Consider the following 16,571-nt stretch of genomic DNA (forward strand, 5'->3'; position numbering starts at 1 on the left):
ACGTGCAAAGGAAGCAGGAAAAGAGGAGTTGGCAGTCCTGACAGGAGTGAGGGGTGGTGGAAGAATTAACTAGCAGTGAAGATACATTTGACCAAGAAGGTGAGATTTGAGTAAAGACTTGAAAGTGGTGAGAGAGTGACTATTTAGATATCTGGGGAAAAACGATACAGGCTGAGAGAAGAGAGTAAACTGTCAGTAGGGAGCATTGGTGTTTTAAAAAAGAGTGAGGAGACCCGTGTGACTTGGAGGAATGAGAGAGAAGGAAAACGGTAGGAGACGACATAGGAGAGGTGATACCTGGGAAATAAATCATGTAAGGCCTTTCCCGCAATTGGGAGGACTTCAACCTTACTCTGAGTAAAATGGGAAGGCGCTGCAAGATTTTGAGATCATCTGGATTTTAGTTTGAGAGGTTACTCTGAGAGTTGTGTTGTGAATAGATTGAAGGAGGAGGATTTAAGGGCGAGTTAGGAGATTGAGGGGTGATAATGGCTCAGACCAGGGTGGGAACAGTGGAGACAGAGGGCAGTGCTGTGATTCTAGATAGCAACACACACACACACACACACATATTCACAAATGTTTTGAGCTGGAAAAAGGAGCATGCTATATAAACTTCAGTACAGAACACATTTCTCTTAAACTGTAGTTAATATATTTTCATATCACTGAAGGTTTTCTATACCATTTTAATATTTTCATCCCATCCTATTACCTAATATTTTAAACATTAAGGATTTCTTGTATTTAGCTGTTCAGTTAAAATTTTGAACATATCTATGGATCTTTGTTTGGGATAGATTAATAGAAGGAAATTTGCTGGTTCAAAGGATTTGCATAATTAAAGTGGTTTAAATTTTTGTCCAAAGTCCCTTACAAAGAGTATAACAAACACATTGCTGTGAGAAATATTTAAGATACTGATTATTTTGCAACCTCCTTAACACTCAGTGTTTTAGGGGTTTAATATCTTCCCCCAATTGATAGGCAGGTTAAGAAAATGAGAATACTATCTCAATTTTGCAATTTTTGACTCAAGAGGTACAATATTTTTCACATGTTTCTTGGTTCTCTTTCTCCCTCTCCCATTCTACTGTTTCTCAGTTTATAAATTCACAAGACATTGCTTTTAAGATGCCATGAAGAAGAATTAAGGATCTGGAATTCAAGAAAAGACTGAATTAAAAAAAAAAAAAGCAATCTAGCTCTCCAAGTAGTGAATAGAAAACTAAATTACCCAGACAGAAAGAAAAACTAGAGTAAACAGATCTCACAAAGTAATTAGGCAGGAACTGCAGTTAAAGATAAACCTTGACACACACCACCCAATGGCACCTCCACCTTAACTACAATACAACTGTGGACAGTTTCCTGGCCTCCTCCTGTTCCAACATTTCCTGGCTTCTCTGGACCAATTTAATACTAGTTTATAGCAAAACACTATCACAGCAGCATATCACATATTTCCACTGAAGCATCAAGCTTTTAAAAGATAGGGAAAACATTATATGTGTAGGTGGAAATCCATTATTACTGAGCCAAATTAAAAGATGGACATACTGTAATTTTCTGACACAGTAGGAACACTGTAGAAAAGAATCTCTCGAAGTGGTATTTCTTTCCTCTGTTACTGGCCATAAAGTGTACTTTCTAATTAAAATTTTTAAATGACTTTAATTAATGAAATAAAAAAGGAACTATGTCAAAATTGGTTCATGCACACCAACTAGTCATTAATGTGAGATCATGAACTTGTTTAGCAGAAATAAAGATAGGATTTAGTAGTTGAAATCTTAAAATATGGAGAAAAATCTCCTATTTATGGTTGTTTGACTCTTTGGCTATCCCTGTATTACCACTGGCTTATAATGATTTTCAAATATAAATTATAATCTAATCCAGATGAAATAAGGATTTTGGAAAAGAAATTTACATTGACAGGAAGACTAATAATTTTGTTCCAGGGAAAGAAATAGTCATTTACCTGGCTCAAATATACTACGTAATTCTCTACCATATGACTTACCTGGTCACCTTTGCAAATAACTTTTTTTAGCAGCAAGAAGCATGAATTGCCCTTAAGTAGGTTCCACATACTTTAAAAATATGTTGTGGGATGAGATCTGGCGAGGATAAATGTCTCCACATTGTTCACAGGTCTGGAATTGGCTAATCAGACAGATGGAAAAAACATCAACCAGACACAAAGGATATTTCTTCTTCTACAGGTAGAAATAAGCCCTCTGCTCCTCTGCTAAAAGCCTGGAATATATTTTCCACATCCATTTGAGCATTGCAAGTGGAAGACTGCATGATACCAATAACAACGTTTCCATACTATTTCATATTCTTCCATACATAAACTTAGTTCCTACTTAGAATCTATTATAGACCCATGTGACTCTCACCAATCCCTCATCTCTACCTAAACTCAGCTTTTACTTCTTTATTGCATATGTTTTAGAACATATCACCCTTGTTTAATTTCTTTGACTTCACAGAATATAATACCCACAATGCTTCTTTCTCTATTCTGCAATCTTCTTTTTAAAAAAATAATTAGGGAGAAATTAGAGTTTTCTCTGTTTTGGTTTTTGATTTTTGCTGGGAAAGATTTGCCCTGAGCTAACATCTGTTGCCAATCTTCCTCTCTTTTTTTTATTTTTCCTCCTCAAAGTCCTGGTACATAGTTGAATATTCTGGTTGTAAGTCCTTCTAGTTCTTCTATGTGAGCTGCTGCCACAGCATGGCTACTGACAGACAAGTGGTGTGGTTCCAAGCCTGGGAACTGAACTGGGTCACCACAACAGAGCATGCGAAACTTTAACTACTAGGCCATCAGGGCTGACTGTGGGGTCATTTTTAAAGTAAACAGAAAAAATAATCATCATTCTAGCAGGAAAAAACTTACAGTTTTATAGTTAAAAAGTTAATGCTGATGGGGCTGGCCCCGTGGCCGAGTGGTTAAGTTCGCGAGCCCCGCTGCAGGCGGCCCAGTGTTTCGTTAGTTCGAATCCTGGGTGCGGACATGGCACTGCTCATCAGACCACGCTGAGGCAGCGTCCCACGTGCCACAACTAGAAGAGCCCACAACGAAGAATACACTACTATGTACCGGGGGGCTTTGGGGAGAAAAAGGAAAAAATAAAATCTTTAAAAAAAAAAAAAGTTAATGCTGAGATCTATCCAAAAGGCTATCATCTTGGTCACAAAGGACTTTTTTTTGCATTTTTTGGGGGCGGGGTGGCGTTTGGTGGTAGAGAGATGAGTTTTAATTCAATTTCAAGTAACTGGTGTCATGAATATTTTAGAGTTACCATGGCCTTTGCAACAGGACCTGAGATGTGTATGTGTGTGTGTGCATATGTGTGTGCATTTATGTTCATGAACAGTATCGGAGCGGCATAAATGGTAAGAGGGGAGATAGCTAGAATTGCCTTGCCCAATAAGTGACTCTTGGATATAATATTTATGATATTGAGAAACTCAGAGCCATTCTTCTCCATCTCCACCTCTCTCCAAAGTATTTAAGTAACTTTTTCCTTTTAGAATAGTTTTAGATTTATAGGAAAATTTTGAAGATAGTTCAGAGAGTTCCCACATATCCCACACTCAGTTTCCCTGTGTTATTATCATATGCATATATGATAATATATACATCAATGTAAGATATATTTCTCACAATTAATGACCCCATATTGATACATTGTGATTAATCAAAATCCATACTTTATTCAAATTCTTTATTTTTTATTTTTTCTAGTCCAGTACCTCATCTGGGATACCACGTTACATTTATTCATCATGTCTCTTTATGGCTTTGACAAATTTTCAGAAATTCCTTGTTACTGATGACCTTGACAGTTTTGAAGAGTACTGCTCAGAAATTTTGTAGCCCATCGCTCAATTGAGATTTGTCTGGTGCTTTTGCAATGATTAGACTGAGTTTATGTGTCTTAGACAAGAAGCACAAAGGTCAAGTGCATCCGTCATCACATCCTGCTAAGGATATATTATTATCAAACTGACTTACGACAGCAGATGTTAACCTTGATCACCTGGTTGAGGTGGCATTTTTCAGTTTCGGTACTATAAAGTTACTCTTTTTTCACCCTTTCCATACTGACCTCTTTGGAAGGATGTCACTATATGCAGCCCATGCTCGCGAAGTGGATAATTAAGTTCCACCTCCTTGAGGAGTATCTATATAAATTGTTTGGAATTCTTCTGCACAATACACTTTTATATTCTCCCCATTTATTTATTAAAATATTTATTCATATTAATATAGGCTAATGAAAATCTATTTTAGACTTTGGACTATAATCCAGTACTATTTTATTTATTTTGTCACTCACACTGGGAGTTTTTTCAGTTGGCTCTTGTGCTCTTTGATATATCTCCATCATTGTGGGGGCCTATTTTAGTTTTAGGGGATTCTTTTTGAGGACTTTACTTTCCTGCACTACAAGATGCTTCAGGCTTATTTTGTCTATCTCCTGCCCAAACATGCAATCAGCCATTTTACCAAGGAGACTTGATTTCTTTTATTGGAAAAATGGTATTAGAAACCAAGATCTGGGTGCTAGGTGTGCTCTTTAACACTGTGGTTACTTCTAGGCTCTCTGAGGTCACAGAGAAGAAAAATGCACGTGTGTATCCTAACCTATGTATATATACATACCTATAAACATCCCTATATATTACCAGCTACATCTATACTATACTAACCATGCCTTCAGGCTGATATCGCCAACTCTAAGCCATAATCACATAGATCATTCTAGCCTCTTCCCCTTGCTGGTCTGTAACGTCCCATTTTAACAATGAGAAAACTGGCTCCTACCATCTGCCATCCATTTACTTTATTGTTCAATTCTAGTACATACGTATTGTGATGTCAGAATCTTTAATTTGTGTTCCTGTGAGACTATAGTACAGTCTATAGTTTTCTTTTGCCTTTAGTCTTACAGGCTCCACTTATGTCCAAAGTTAGTCAGGTAAGGACCTTGCTTCCCCATTCCCTTCAGGGAAATTGCTTCGTCATACAGTTAGATTCTTTTGTCACAATCTGCATTCCATCTTGGGATTCGCAGATCTCCTTCTAAAAGGCTTTCTTTAAATATGTCATATATTAAGTTTCAGTCTTCCCACATTGCTGGGTAAATACTTTTAATTTTCCTCCCAAAGCATAGAATCAAACCATGTTAATTCCACCCACATTGGAAATGAGCCCCCAGCAGGAGACCCCGCTGGGCGCATCCCCCTAGCTTCGTAGCTCTGACAGTGGGAAGCTTTAAGGCTTTGCTTTATTGTACATCAGTTTTCTTTTATTCCTTGAAAATGAACCTACAGAAACTTCTTGGCTGGCTGAGTTTTTCACTTTGCATTCGTCTTCATAACCTCTAAACCCCTTTTTGGATTAATCTCCAACAAGAATGACTCAAAATCTGCATATATTTCAATTAACATTCTCCAAATTGATAAATATCATGGAGGTGTAAGAATTCCATATCATAAAGTTTCATTATGGAGAGAGTTCTTCATTTAAATCTTGTGTGTATGCATGAGTGTGTTATGCGCTCATACGTAAGACATGAGATTAAATATAGAGTTGAATTATATACTATTATATAAAGTAGGGACAAAGTATTGAAAAATCAAACAAGTTTTCATCTTCTATTTATATTTTGTGCTTAGAATATAACCGTTTTTAAAAATCTAAGGCTCTGAGTCTTTAAGGTAGCTCTGCCCCATTAATTTATTCTTTTACAAATATAGTTATTCTTTTAAATAATTAGCTCAAATATTTTATGAAGAATGATGTACTAAAAAATGACTCTTTTAATATTAAACACAATAAAATTTACCAATTTTTAAAATTAGGAATGAAAAAGCTTTAAAATCTGCTTCACATGTTGATGAATGTGGACAGAGACTAATTAGACAATTTGCTTAAATGTCAGACACTACTCTAAGGCCTAAAAAGCAATCTGGAAGCATGTTCATGTTAATTTCATGTTACTTTTCATTTTGTTCAACAAAAGGAAAAATCTTTTTTAAATAGAAAAACCAAAAAACAACGAGGAAAAAACAATTCCAGATGGATGACTCTGTTGACAACTGCACCAACAATCTGTCTCTTTAACTCAGACGTTAGCTTTGCTCCTAAAGCTAAAAATATTAGTCATTCTTGAGCCAAAACTTGCTTTCCTAACACATTTTATCAATAATCTTAAGATGCTGTTAGACTTATGCATAATCAGCAATCATTTTTACCTTAACCTGACTGTGCCTTAAATCTTGCTCACGCTGTAATCAATCTTCGCCTAAGTTTATTTCGTTCCCCTAGAATTGTCAGAACTCTTACCCCATACGACTTGGAGCCGGAGTGCAGTACAGGATTTACTTTTGCAAGATATAAACTTTTCAAATAATTTAAATTTAATGCTCCTGAACTCAAGTACAATTATTTTTTAGAGATATTTACTTAAAAATATATTTTCAATATGCAAAATCACTATGTGCTGTTCTTAAAAAGAATTAGCTCTAGGTCTAATTCAGACATATGCACGTGCTCTAATAATTATATTAATCTATATTCAAGATTGGCTATAAACTTATGTCATGGTATAATTTTGTTTTGTATATAATTTTAGCATGAAAATATTATAATACTTAATTCCATTTTATGCTTCATAATGGTGTTTAAATTGTTAGAGTTAATATTTATTTCATAGTCTGGGCTCTATGTATACTGTGTTCAAAGAATTCGTCATCATTTATTTGAAAAGGTGTTATCTCTATTATCTACTTTTTTATATATATTCACTATTATTTAAATATTATCTATTTTAAGTCGTTAAGAAACATTTTGTGATAAACTGAATAAGATAAAGTTCTTCTAACATTAAAAGAGCTATTATTTATCTATCCATTGTCTATTATGGTAGGTAGTAATTTGGATAGTGACCAGTGTAACTTTCTGGACACTTCTTAAAATTTACAAGTTAAGTCAGTTCTCTCTGTCTGTGAAATCAAAGTGCATTTTTCTTTTCTGATTAATTTGGCATGTAAATTATCCAGGAATTGAAAATAAAATATTCTACTCAACGTCATGTGGTTTTGGTTGTTTTTTTTGAGCTTATAGATATGAAAAAGCGAAATTCAAATCTTTAGGTCCAAATGCAACACTTGCCTTCAAGGTAATTCAGTTCTGAAATAGATTGGTTTTTTCCTACTCTTTTTTTCTAACTTTCAACTTGCTCAAGATGATTTTTTGTGTGTGTTTGTGTGAGGAAGATTGGCCTTGAGCTAACAATCATTGCCAATCTTCTTCCTTTTTGTTTGAAGAAGATTGTCCCTGCGGTAACATCTGTGTCAATCTTCCTCTATTTTGTATGTGGGACACCACCACAGCATGGCTTGATGAGAGGTGTGTAGGTCCAGACCTGAGATGCAAACCTGCAAATCCCAGGCCACCGAAGTGGGGCACGCAAGCCCAACCACTACACTATCTGGCTGGCCTTGCTCAAGATGACTTTTAAAGTTACTGAAAGAATATGTTTAATCTTCTATCTTCTGACCAAAAAACCCAAATAAATTATAAATGTATATTAAAATTAATATATATGTAAATATATGTGCTAAATGTGTATTCAAAGTCTGGTTCCAGTAATTAAATATCTGTAATTTATATCAAGACTTTTTCAGAGTCACAAAAATAGTAAGAATTGCAGATGAGTCTTTTTTTTTATTGAGGTTATGATAGTTTAAAACGTTGTGAAATTTCAGTTATACATTATTATTTGTCAGTCATCTTATAGGTGTTCCCCTCCCCGCTTTGTGCCCACCCCCGCTGTAACCACTAATCTGTTCTCTTTGTCCATGTGTTTGTTTATCTTGCACATATGAGTGGAATCATACAGAGTTTATCTTTCTCTAGCTGGCTTATTTTGCTTAACATAATACCTTCATGGTCCGTCCATGTTGTGAATGGGATGCTTTTGTCATTTTCTATGGCTGAGTAGTAGTCTATTGTGTATATATACCACATCTTCTTTACACAGTGCAGATGAGTTTTCAATACAGAATTATTGGTTATATCCCTTTTTTTCTGTTACAAAACTGCCTCTATCCTATTCTTTTGCACAAATTTACACATCATTTCTTCATTCATTTTTAGAATCCAGAGATGTAAAATAAGCCATAAATTTCAAAATTTAAAAAAGTAATATTCTACTTTTGTTTTACTATTTATTGAGATATAATTCACATGCCGCAAAATTCATCATCTTAAAGTGTAAAATTTAGTTGCTTTTAGTATATTCACATAATTGTGCAACCGTCACTATTATGTACTTTCAGAATATTTTCATCCCCTGGCAATAAAACCCTGTTCGCCGGTTCGGATCCTGGGTGTAGACATAGCACTGCTTGGCACGCCATGCTGTGGTAGGAGTCCCACATATATAGTAGAGGAAGATGGGCAGAATGTTAGCTCAGGGCCAGTCTTCCTCAGCAAAAAGAGGAGGATTGGCAGCAGTTAGCTCAGGGCTAATCTTCCTCAAAAAAAAATTACCTAAGATGTTGAGTGGCATTTTTCCCTTTGTGCACAGGTATTATTGACTGAGTTCACCGCTGTAAACAAAAAATTTACATTTAAAAGAGAACCTGAGTAATTGGCCAGATACTTCTGTCAAGTGCCTACTAAAAAGAGGTAGGAGCCACCTTCCTGCCATCAGCTGTCACCTGAGAGCAAGCGGAAGAGTCTACAGTGGTGAGCCAGGGAAAGTAAGAGAAGCAAGTAGATCCAAGAGAAGGCATCTTGGAGTTGTGTGAATTGTAAAAGTCACGAGAGCTCATGGTCCCTTTAAAATGGGCAGCTATTATGCAGTGGAAACAGATTAAGCCTTTATGCCACAGGGCAATATTGTCACCAGACTATCTGATTTATTAAAAAGAAGGCCGATCTCGGGTTATCCGTCTAGTACATAAGCAGTTTAGAAGTCTGCACTACATCAGTAAAACACTGAGCAAACTGAAAAATCAACAATTCTTCTTAGATTCTTCAGAGAAGTGAAGTCACAGGGCAAACCATTGTCCCCAAATTGGAGACATACACAGACAGATACACAGAATCACAAATTTACTGGAGCAGCATTCCACGCCATGAGTAAATACCTCTATGGGAACTAGCACTGGGATAGGGAAATCTGAACTGTAATTCAGAAATTTTTGGAATCTCTGTGTAGACAGGTCCGAGAGTTAAAAACTGCAGAGGTTCCTCTTACAGGGGGACCCTCCACACTTCTGTGAGTTTTACCTCCAGGAGCTCTATCACATCTTCACAATGAACATTGGAGAAAGAACTCCACATACTTCCAGCAGGGGGATGGAAAAAGAAGCCATTTAAAATATACCAGATCATTCTGTTCATCTGAACAAGGGCTGCCCTCAAGAAAAACTATTTTATCAGACATAACCTGCTAAAGTTTTTCAGAGCCTAAACTACCTGGAGGATGGGAAAATTTAACTGCAGGCCTTGCTAGCTGACTTGTCCCACCTAAAAGGAGAAAAAGACTGAGGAACACAAATGAAGTTCACAGTCCAGGGACACAGGGTCATCAAAAAACTGAAACCTAGTCATAGGATTAGAGAATGCGTCACCTTCCCCTACAATTTACCGTTAAGTTACTAAAGCCTTGTTTACTGCAGTTTCTTTTACCCAGTACATCATATTCACGTTTCAACAAAAAACTACAAGATATACTAAAAGGCAAAAAACCTGGTTTGAATAGACTGAACAAGCATCAAAACCACATTTAGATATGACAGGGATGTTGGAATTATCAGACCAGAATTTTTCTTTTAAATTATGATTAATATGCTAAAAATTCTAATGGAAAAGTATATAATACACAAGAACTGATGGATAATGTAAGCAGAGATATGGAAATTCTAAGAAGGAATAAAGAGGAAATACTAGAAATCAAAAACACCATAACACTAATGAAGGATGTCTTTGACAGGATCATTAGTAGACTGGGTGTGACTCAGGAAAAAATCTCTGAGCTTGAGGAAATGAAAATACAAATTTCCAAAACTTACAAGAAAATGTACAAACACTGAATTAAAAAAGAACACAATATCCAAGAACCATGGGACAACCGCAGAAGGTGTAACACACACAAGGGAAATATTAGATGGAGAAGAAAGAGAAAAAAGAATAAAAAAGAACAAAAGCAATATTTGAAGTAATAATGATGGAAAATTTCACCTGAAATTAATGTCAGATACCAAATTGCAGATCCAAAAAGCTTAGAGGCATGCCATACTCAACTGCCAAAAATAAAAGATAAAGAAACAATCTTGAAAGAAACCAGAGGGAAAAAATCTCTTATCCATAGAGGAGCAAATATAAGAATTACATCTGACTCCTAATCAGAAAACATGTATGAAAAAGAAGAGAGTGTAGTGAAACATACAGTTTTGAGAGAAAAAATCACCAACCTAGAATTCCATATCCTGTGAAATTTTCCTTCAAAAGTGAAGGAGAAATAAAGACTTTCTCAGACAAGAAAAATTGAGAGAATTAGTTGCCAGCAGACCTTATTTGCAAGAAATATTCTTCAGAAATAAGGAAAATTATGTATGTCAGAAACTCAGATCTACGCAATGATAGAAAGAAAATTGGAGAAAGAATCTGAAGATAAATAAAAACTTTTCCTTTTGTTATTCTTAGTGGATCCAACATATTATAGTTTGTTCAAAATAACAATAGCAAGAATGTATTCAATTATGCATGTTTACATATATGTACATATTTATGTAAGTGTTAAAAGAATAGTAGCAATGATATAAGGGATGGGAGAGAGGAATTAGGAGTATTTAGTATTTGCACTAGTTGTAGTTGTATAGTGTTATTTGAAAGCAGACTTGCATCAGTTGTAAATGTATAGAGCAATTTCTAGGCCAACCACTAAAAAAAAAGTTTAAAAAAAAGTCTAATTGACAAGAAAGGAGAAAAATAGAATCATGTAAAATGCTCAATTAAAACTACAAAAGGCAGAAAGAGTGTGGAAGACAAAAATGGTAACAAAGAATAGGATGGGAAATAGAAAACTAACAAATATGGTAGATATTAATACAGTTGTAGAAATAATCACTTTAAACATCAATGGTCTAAATAACAAATTAAAAGGCAGATTAGATCAATTAATTTTCAGATTGTATACAAAAATAAGACCCAATAATATGTTTCTAACAAGAAATAGACTTCAAATATAAAGACATATAAAGATTAGATCAAAGGTATGGAGATAGACATATCATGCCAATGTTAATCAAAGTAAGAGGGAGTAGCTATATTAATTTCAGACAGAGTGGGCTTCAGAACAATGAAAGTTATTACGGATAAAATGGGGCGTTGCTTAATGCTAAAAGGGTCAATATTGCAAGAAGATGTAACAATCCTTAATGTTTATATATCTAATAGCAGAGCAACAAAATGCATGAAGCAAAAATTGACAGAACTGCAAGGAGAAATAGATGAATCCACTATTATAGTTGGAAACTTTATTACCCCTCTATCAGAAACAGAGAGATCCAGCAGGCCAAAAATCAGCAAGGGCTTGATTGACTAACAGCACCATCAATTAGCTGGATAAAATGAACAACTATAAATTATTTCTTCCAACAACAGTGGATTATACACTCTTCTCAAGCTCACACAGAACATTCACCAAGATATACCACACGCTGGGCTATAAAACACAACATTTAAAAGAATAGTAATTGTACAATGTCTGCTCTTAACCAGATGGAATTAACATAGAAATCAAGAGCAGAAAGATAGCTTGAAAATCTCAAAATACTTGGAGATTAAACAAAACACTTCTAAATAATACATAAGTCAAAGAAGAAATCTTAAGAGAAATTTAAAAATATTTTGAACTAAATGAAAATGAAAATCTGATCTTAAAATTTGTGGGAAGCAGGAAAGCAATGCTTAGAGGGAAATTTACAGCATTGAATGCATGTGTTTGAAGAGGAGAAAGATTTAAATCAATAATCTAAACGTCCTCCATAGGAAAAAGGAAAAAAGAGAAAGTTAAATATAAAGGTAATCAGAGGGGCCGGCTCTGTGGCTGAGTGGTTAAGTCTGAGCGCTCCGCTGAGACCGCCCAGGGTTTCGCCACTTAGGATCCTGGGCGCAGACATGGCACGGCTTATCAGGCCACGCTGAGGCAGTGTCCCATGTGCCAAAACTAGAAGGACTCACAACTAAAATATACAACTATGTACTGGGGGGATTTGGGAAGAAAAAGCAGAAAGAAAAAAAAGAAAAGGTAATCAGATGAAAAGAAATAATGAAAATTAGAATAGAACTCAATAAAATTGAAAACAGGAAATCAATAGGGAAAATCAACAAAATCAAAACTGGCTCTTTGAAAAGATGATCAAATCAATAAAGCTCCAGCCAGACTAAGAAAAAAGAAAAAGAACACAAATTACTAATATCAGAAAGAAAAGAGGGGATGATACTACAGATCCCATGGACATTAAAAGGATGATCAAGGAATATCACACAAATTTGATAACCTAGATGAAATGGACTAATTATCTGAAAGACACAACCTACAGGAACTCACTCAAGAAGAAATGCACAATCTGAATAGGACTATATCTATTAAATAATTGGCTCAAAAATTAATAACTTTCCAAAACAGAAAGCACCAGGTCCAGAGGGGTTCATTTGTAAATAAACCAAACATTTAAGGAAAAACTTTTACCGAATCTCTACAATTGCTTTCAAAGGATAGAGTCAGAGGTAATACTTCCTAGCTCATTCTCTGAGGCCATTATAACCCTAATATCAATGCCAACAAAGAGATTACAAGAAAAGAAAACTGGTGACCAATATTTCTCAAGAACATAGACACAAAAATGCTCAACAAAATATTGGCAAATCAAATTCACAAAAGTATAAAAAGAATTATACATCACAACTAAGTGGGATGCAAATCTGGTTCAACATTTGAAAAATCAATTAATCTAATCTACCATGTTAATAGGCTAAAAGGAAATACCACATAATTATATCAAGATATGCAGAAAAAGCATCTGACAAAATCTAACACTATTCATGATAAAAGCTCACAGAAAACTAGGAACAGAAGATAACTTCATCAACTTGATAAAGAAGATCTGCAAAACATCCTCAGCTAACATCATACTTGATGGGAAACTCAGATCTTTCCCACTAAGATCAAGAACAAGCAAGAACGTTCCCTTTCACCTCCAATCTGATCATCATCTGGAAGTTCTGGCTGACACAGAAAGACAAGACAAGAAAAAAAAAGATACACATATTGGAAAGGAAGAAATAGAACTGTGTTTATTGGATGACATGATTGTCCATGTAGAAAATCTGAAATTATTGATAAGAAACTTCCTTGCACTAATAAGCAATTATAACAGGGTTTAGGATAAAAGGCTAATATACAAAAGTCAATCACTTTCCTATAAACTAGCAATGAACAAATGCAATTTGAAATTAAAAACACATTAGCACCACAAAATATTAAATGTTTAGGTAGAAATCTAAGAAAATATATACAAGATCTATGTGAAGAAAACTGCCACACATGTGGTATACATATACATATATATATATGATGATGCACTGTATCAAAGAAGAATTAGATAAATGGAGAGATATTCCATGTTCATGGATAGGAAGACTCAATATCGTCAAGATGTCAGTTCTTCCCAAATTGATTTATAGATTCAATGCAATCCCAATCAAAATCCCAGAAAATATTTTGAGGATATTTACAAAGTGATTCTAACGTTTATAGAGAGGTAAAACCCAGAATAGCTAGCTCAATATTGAAGAACAACAAATTTGGAGGACTGACACCACTTGACTTCAAGACTTACTATAAAGCTACCATAATCAAGACAGTGTAGTATTATCAAAAGAACAAACATGTCAATAAAACGGAAAAGAGAGCCCAAAAATAGACCCATATAAATGTAGTCCACTGATATTTGAGAAGGAAGCAAAGGCAATACAAGGGAACAAAGGTAGTCTTTTCAAGAAATGGTGCTAGAAATACTGGACTTGTACATGTAAAAAAGTAAATCTAGACATGACCTTACACTTTTCACAAAAATTAACTCTAAATGGATCACAGACATATGCGAAAAAACACAAACCTACAAAACTCTTAGAGGACAATGTAGGAGAAAACCTAGATGACCTTGGGTATGGTTATGCCTTTTCAGATACATCAAAGTAACGATATATGAAAAAACCAATTGATAAACTGCACTTCATTAAAATTAAAATTTACTACTCTGGAAAATATCGTGTCAAGAGACAAGACACAGACTAGGAGAAAATTTTTGCAAAACACATATCTTATAAAAGAACTGCTATGCAAAATATACAAAGACTACTAAAACTCAACTATAAGAAAACAAACAACTACATTAAAAAATGGCCAAAAGACCTGAACAGATGCCTCACTAGCAAAAATATATGGATGGAAAATAAGCACGTCAAAAGATGTTCAATATCACATATCATTAGGGCATTGCAAATTAAAATGAGATATTACTACACACCTTTGACATTAGAATAGTCAAAGTCCAAAACGCAGAGAGCAGCAAATAGTGGAAAGCGTGTGGAGTACCAGGAACTCTCATTCATTGCTGGAGGGAATGCCAAATGGTACACCCATTTGGAAGATATTTGGGTAGCTTCTTTAAAAATTAACATATCATACAATCCAGCAATCATGCTCTTTGGTATTTACCCAAAGGACTCAAAAACATGCCCACACAAAAACCTGCATGCAGATATCAACAGCAGCTTTTTAAATGGTTGCCAAAACCTGTATGCAATCAAGATGTCCTTCAGTAGATGAGTTAATAAAAAATGATGATATATCCAGACAATGGAATATTATCCAGCACTCAAAAGAAATGAGCTATCAAGACATGAAAATAATGAATGAACACTAAATGCATATTACTAAGTGATGGAAGCCAGTCTGAAAAGGCTACTATACTGTACGATTCCACCATATGACATTCTGGAAAAAGTAAAACTATGGAGACCCAGTAAAAAGATTTGTGGTTACTAGGGGTTAGTGGGGAAGGAGGGATGAACAAGCAAGGACAAAAGATTTTTAGGGCAGTAAAACTATTCTGTAAATTGTGGATAGAAGTCATTCAACATTTGTCAAAACTCGTAGACTCTACAACACCAAGGATGAACCTTAACGTAGACTATGGACTTTGGGGGACAATGTTGTGTCAATGGATTGTAGCAGATGGACCACTGTGCTCAGGATGTTGATAGTGGGAGAGGTTGTGTATGTGTGGGAACAGGAAACATATGGGCACTCTGTAATTCCCACACAATTTTGCTGTGAATAAAACTGTTCAAAAAATAAAGTCTGTTAATTAAAAAGAAGGCAAAGATTTGAATATTTTAATATAAAATTTCTTATATTTATAATACTTAGGATCCAATAGAAATATGACCATGTTTGAATTTCACCTATAGGCATATTTCTTACTCCTAAGTACAGAGTGTTACACACTATAGCAGAATTAAGGACAGAGCTTATCCACTTCCAGACTATTTCTGTTAGAAAATCAAATACATGTTTTTAGAGATGAACTGGTGAGGAACCAGATTAACTAGTTTGGGATCTTACTGACTTTTGCAGGATTAATGACTTCTTAGTGCTTAAAGCAATACGTCCTATAATTTGTAGAATTGAAATATATATTCAAAGTGATCTCTTCAATCCACTGATCTCTTCATTCTCCACAGGTAGTTGTGGAGATGGTAACAGAAAATATTTTGAAAAGAATAATTGAAATTTTAAGCCTCAATTTTAGGAAAATTGCAATTTTTAAGTAGATAAATGTGTATTAAATTTGCGGTGAAAATTTTATGAACAAATAATAATGAAAGGATATCAAACATATCTATATATGTTAAAAATAAAACTATTTTCGGGGCTGGCCCTGTGGCCGAGTGGTTAAGTTCGCGCGCTCCGCTGCAGGCGGCCCAGTGTTTCGTTATGTTCGAATCCTGGGCGTGGACATGGCACTGCTCATCAGACCACGCTGAGGCAGCGTCCCACATGCCACAACTAGAAGAACCCACAACGAAGAATACACAACTATGTCCCGGGGGGCTTTGGGGAGAAAAAGGAAAAAATAAAATCTTTAAAAAAAAAAATTTAAAAAAATAAAAAATAAAACTATTTTATAATTCTCTACATACATTTTATTTAAAGGTAAACAGATGTTATATTACACATGAGATCTGACCTAATGAAAGAATTACCTTGAAAATGTTCCACATATTCAGAAACTTTGATGACATATTTAGCTAATTTCCCATTGATGCCATTGATTTATTTTCTCATGCCCTGATCTGATTCTCTTAGGTGTACTTAGCCTTTACTAAGGGAAATATTTAAAAAAGGTGAAAGATGGAAAGAGCAATGTTCAAGTGAGTCACTCTGATGCATAGAGGGAAC

General features: G+C 34.9%; 2 long non-coding RNA genes across 3 annotated transcripts in view; one reads left to right on the forward strand and one right to left on the reverse strand.

Moving 5' to 3' along the window:
• The window catches only part of LOC139077091 (uncharacterized), a 29,850-nt gene extending 22,737 nt beyond the window's left edge, over positions 1-7,113 (forward strand). The window contains exon 4 of the long non-coding RNA XR_011529307.1: positions 3,764-7,113. This is a non-coding gene — a long non-coding RNA (uncharacterized lncRNA). The remainder of the gene's footprint in view (positions 1-3,763) is intronic.
• LOC139077090 (uncharacterized) overlaps positions 1-16,571 on the reverse strand; it is a 67,488-nt gene that overhangs the window by 10,726 nt on the left and 40,191 nt on the right. The gene's annotated exons all lie outside the window — the stretch shown is intronic.

Source organism: Equus przewalskii, chromosome 18, assembly GCF_037783145.1.
Source record: "Equus przewalskii isolate Varuska chromosome 18, EquPr2, whole genome shotgun sequence".
NCBI lineage: Eukaryota > Metazoa > Chordata > Mammalia > Perissodactyla > Equidae > Equus > Equus przewalskii.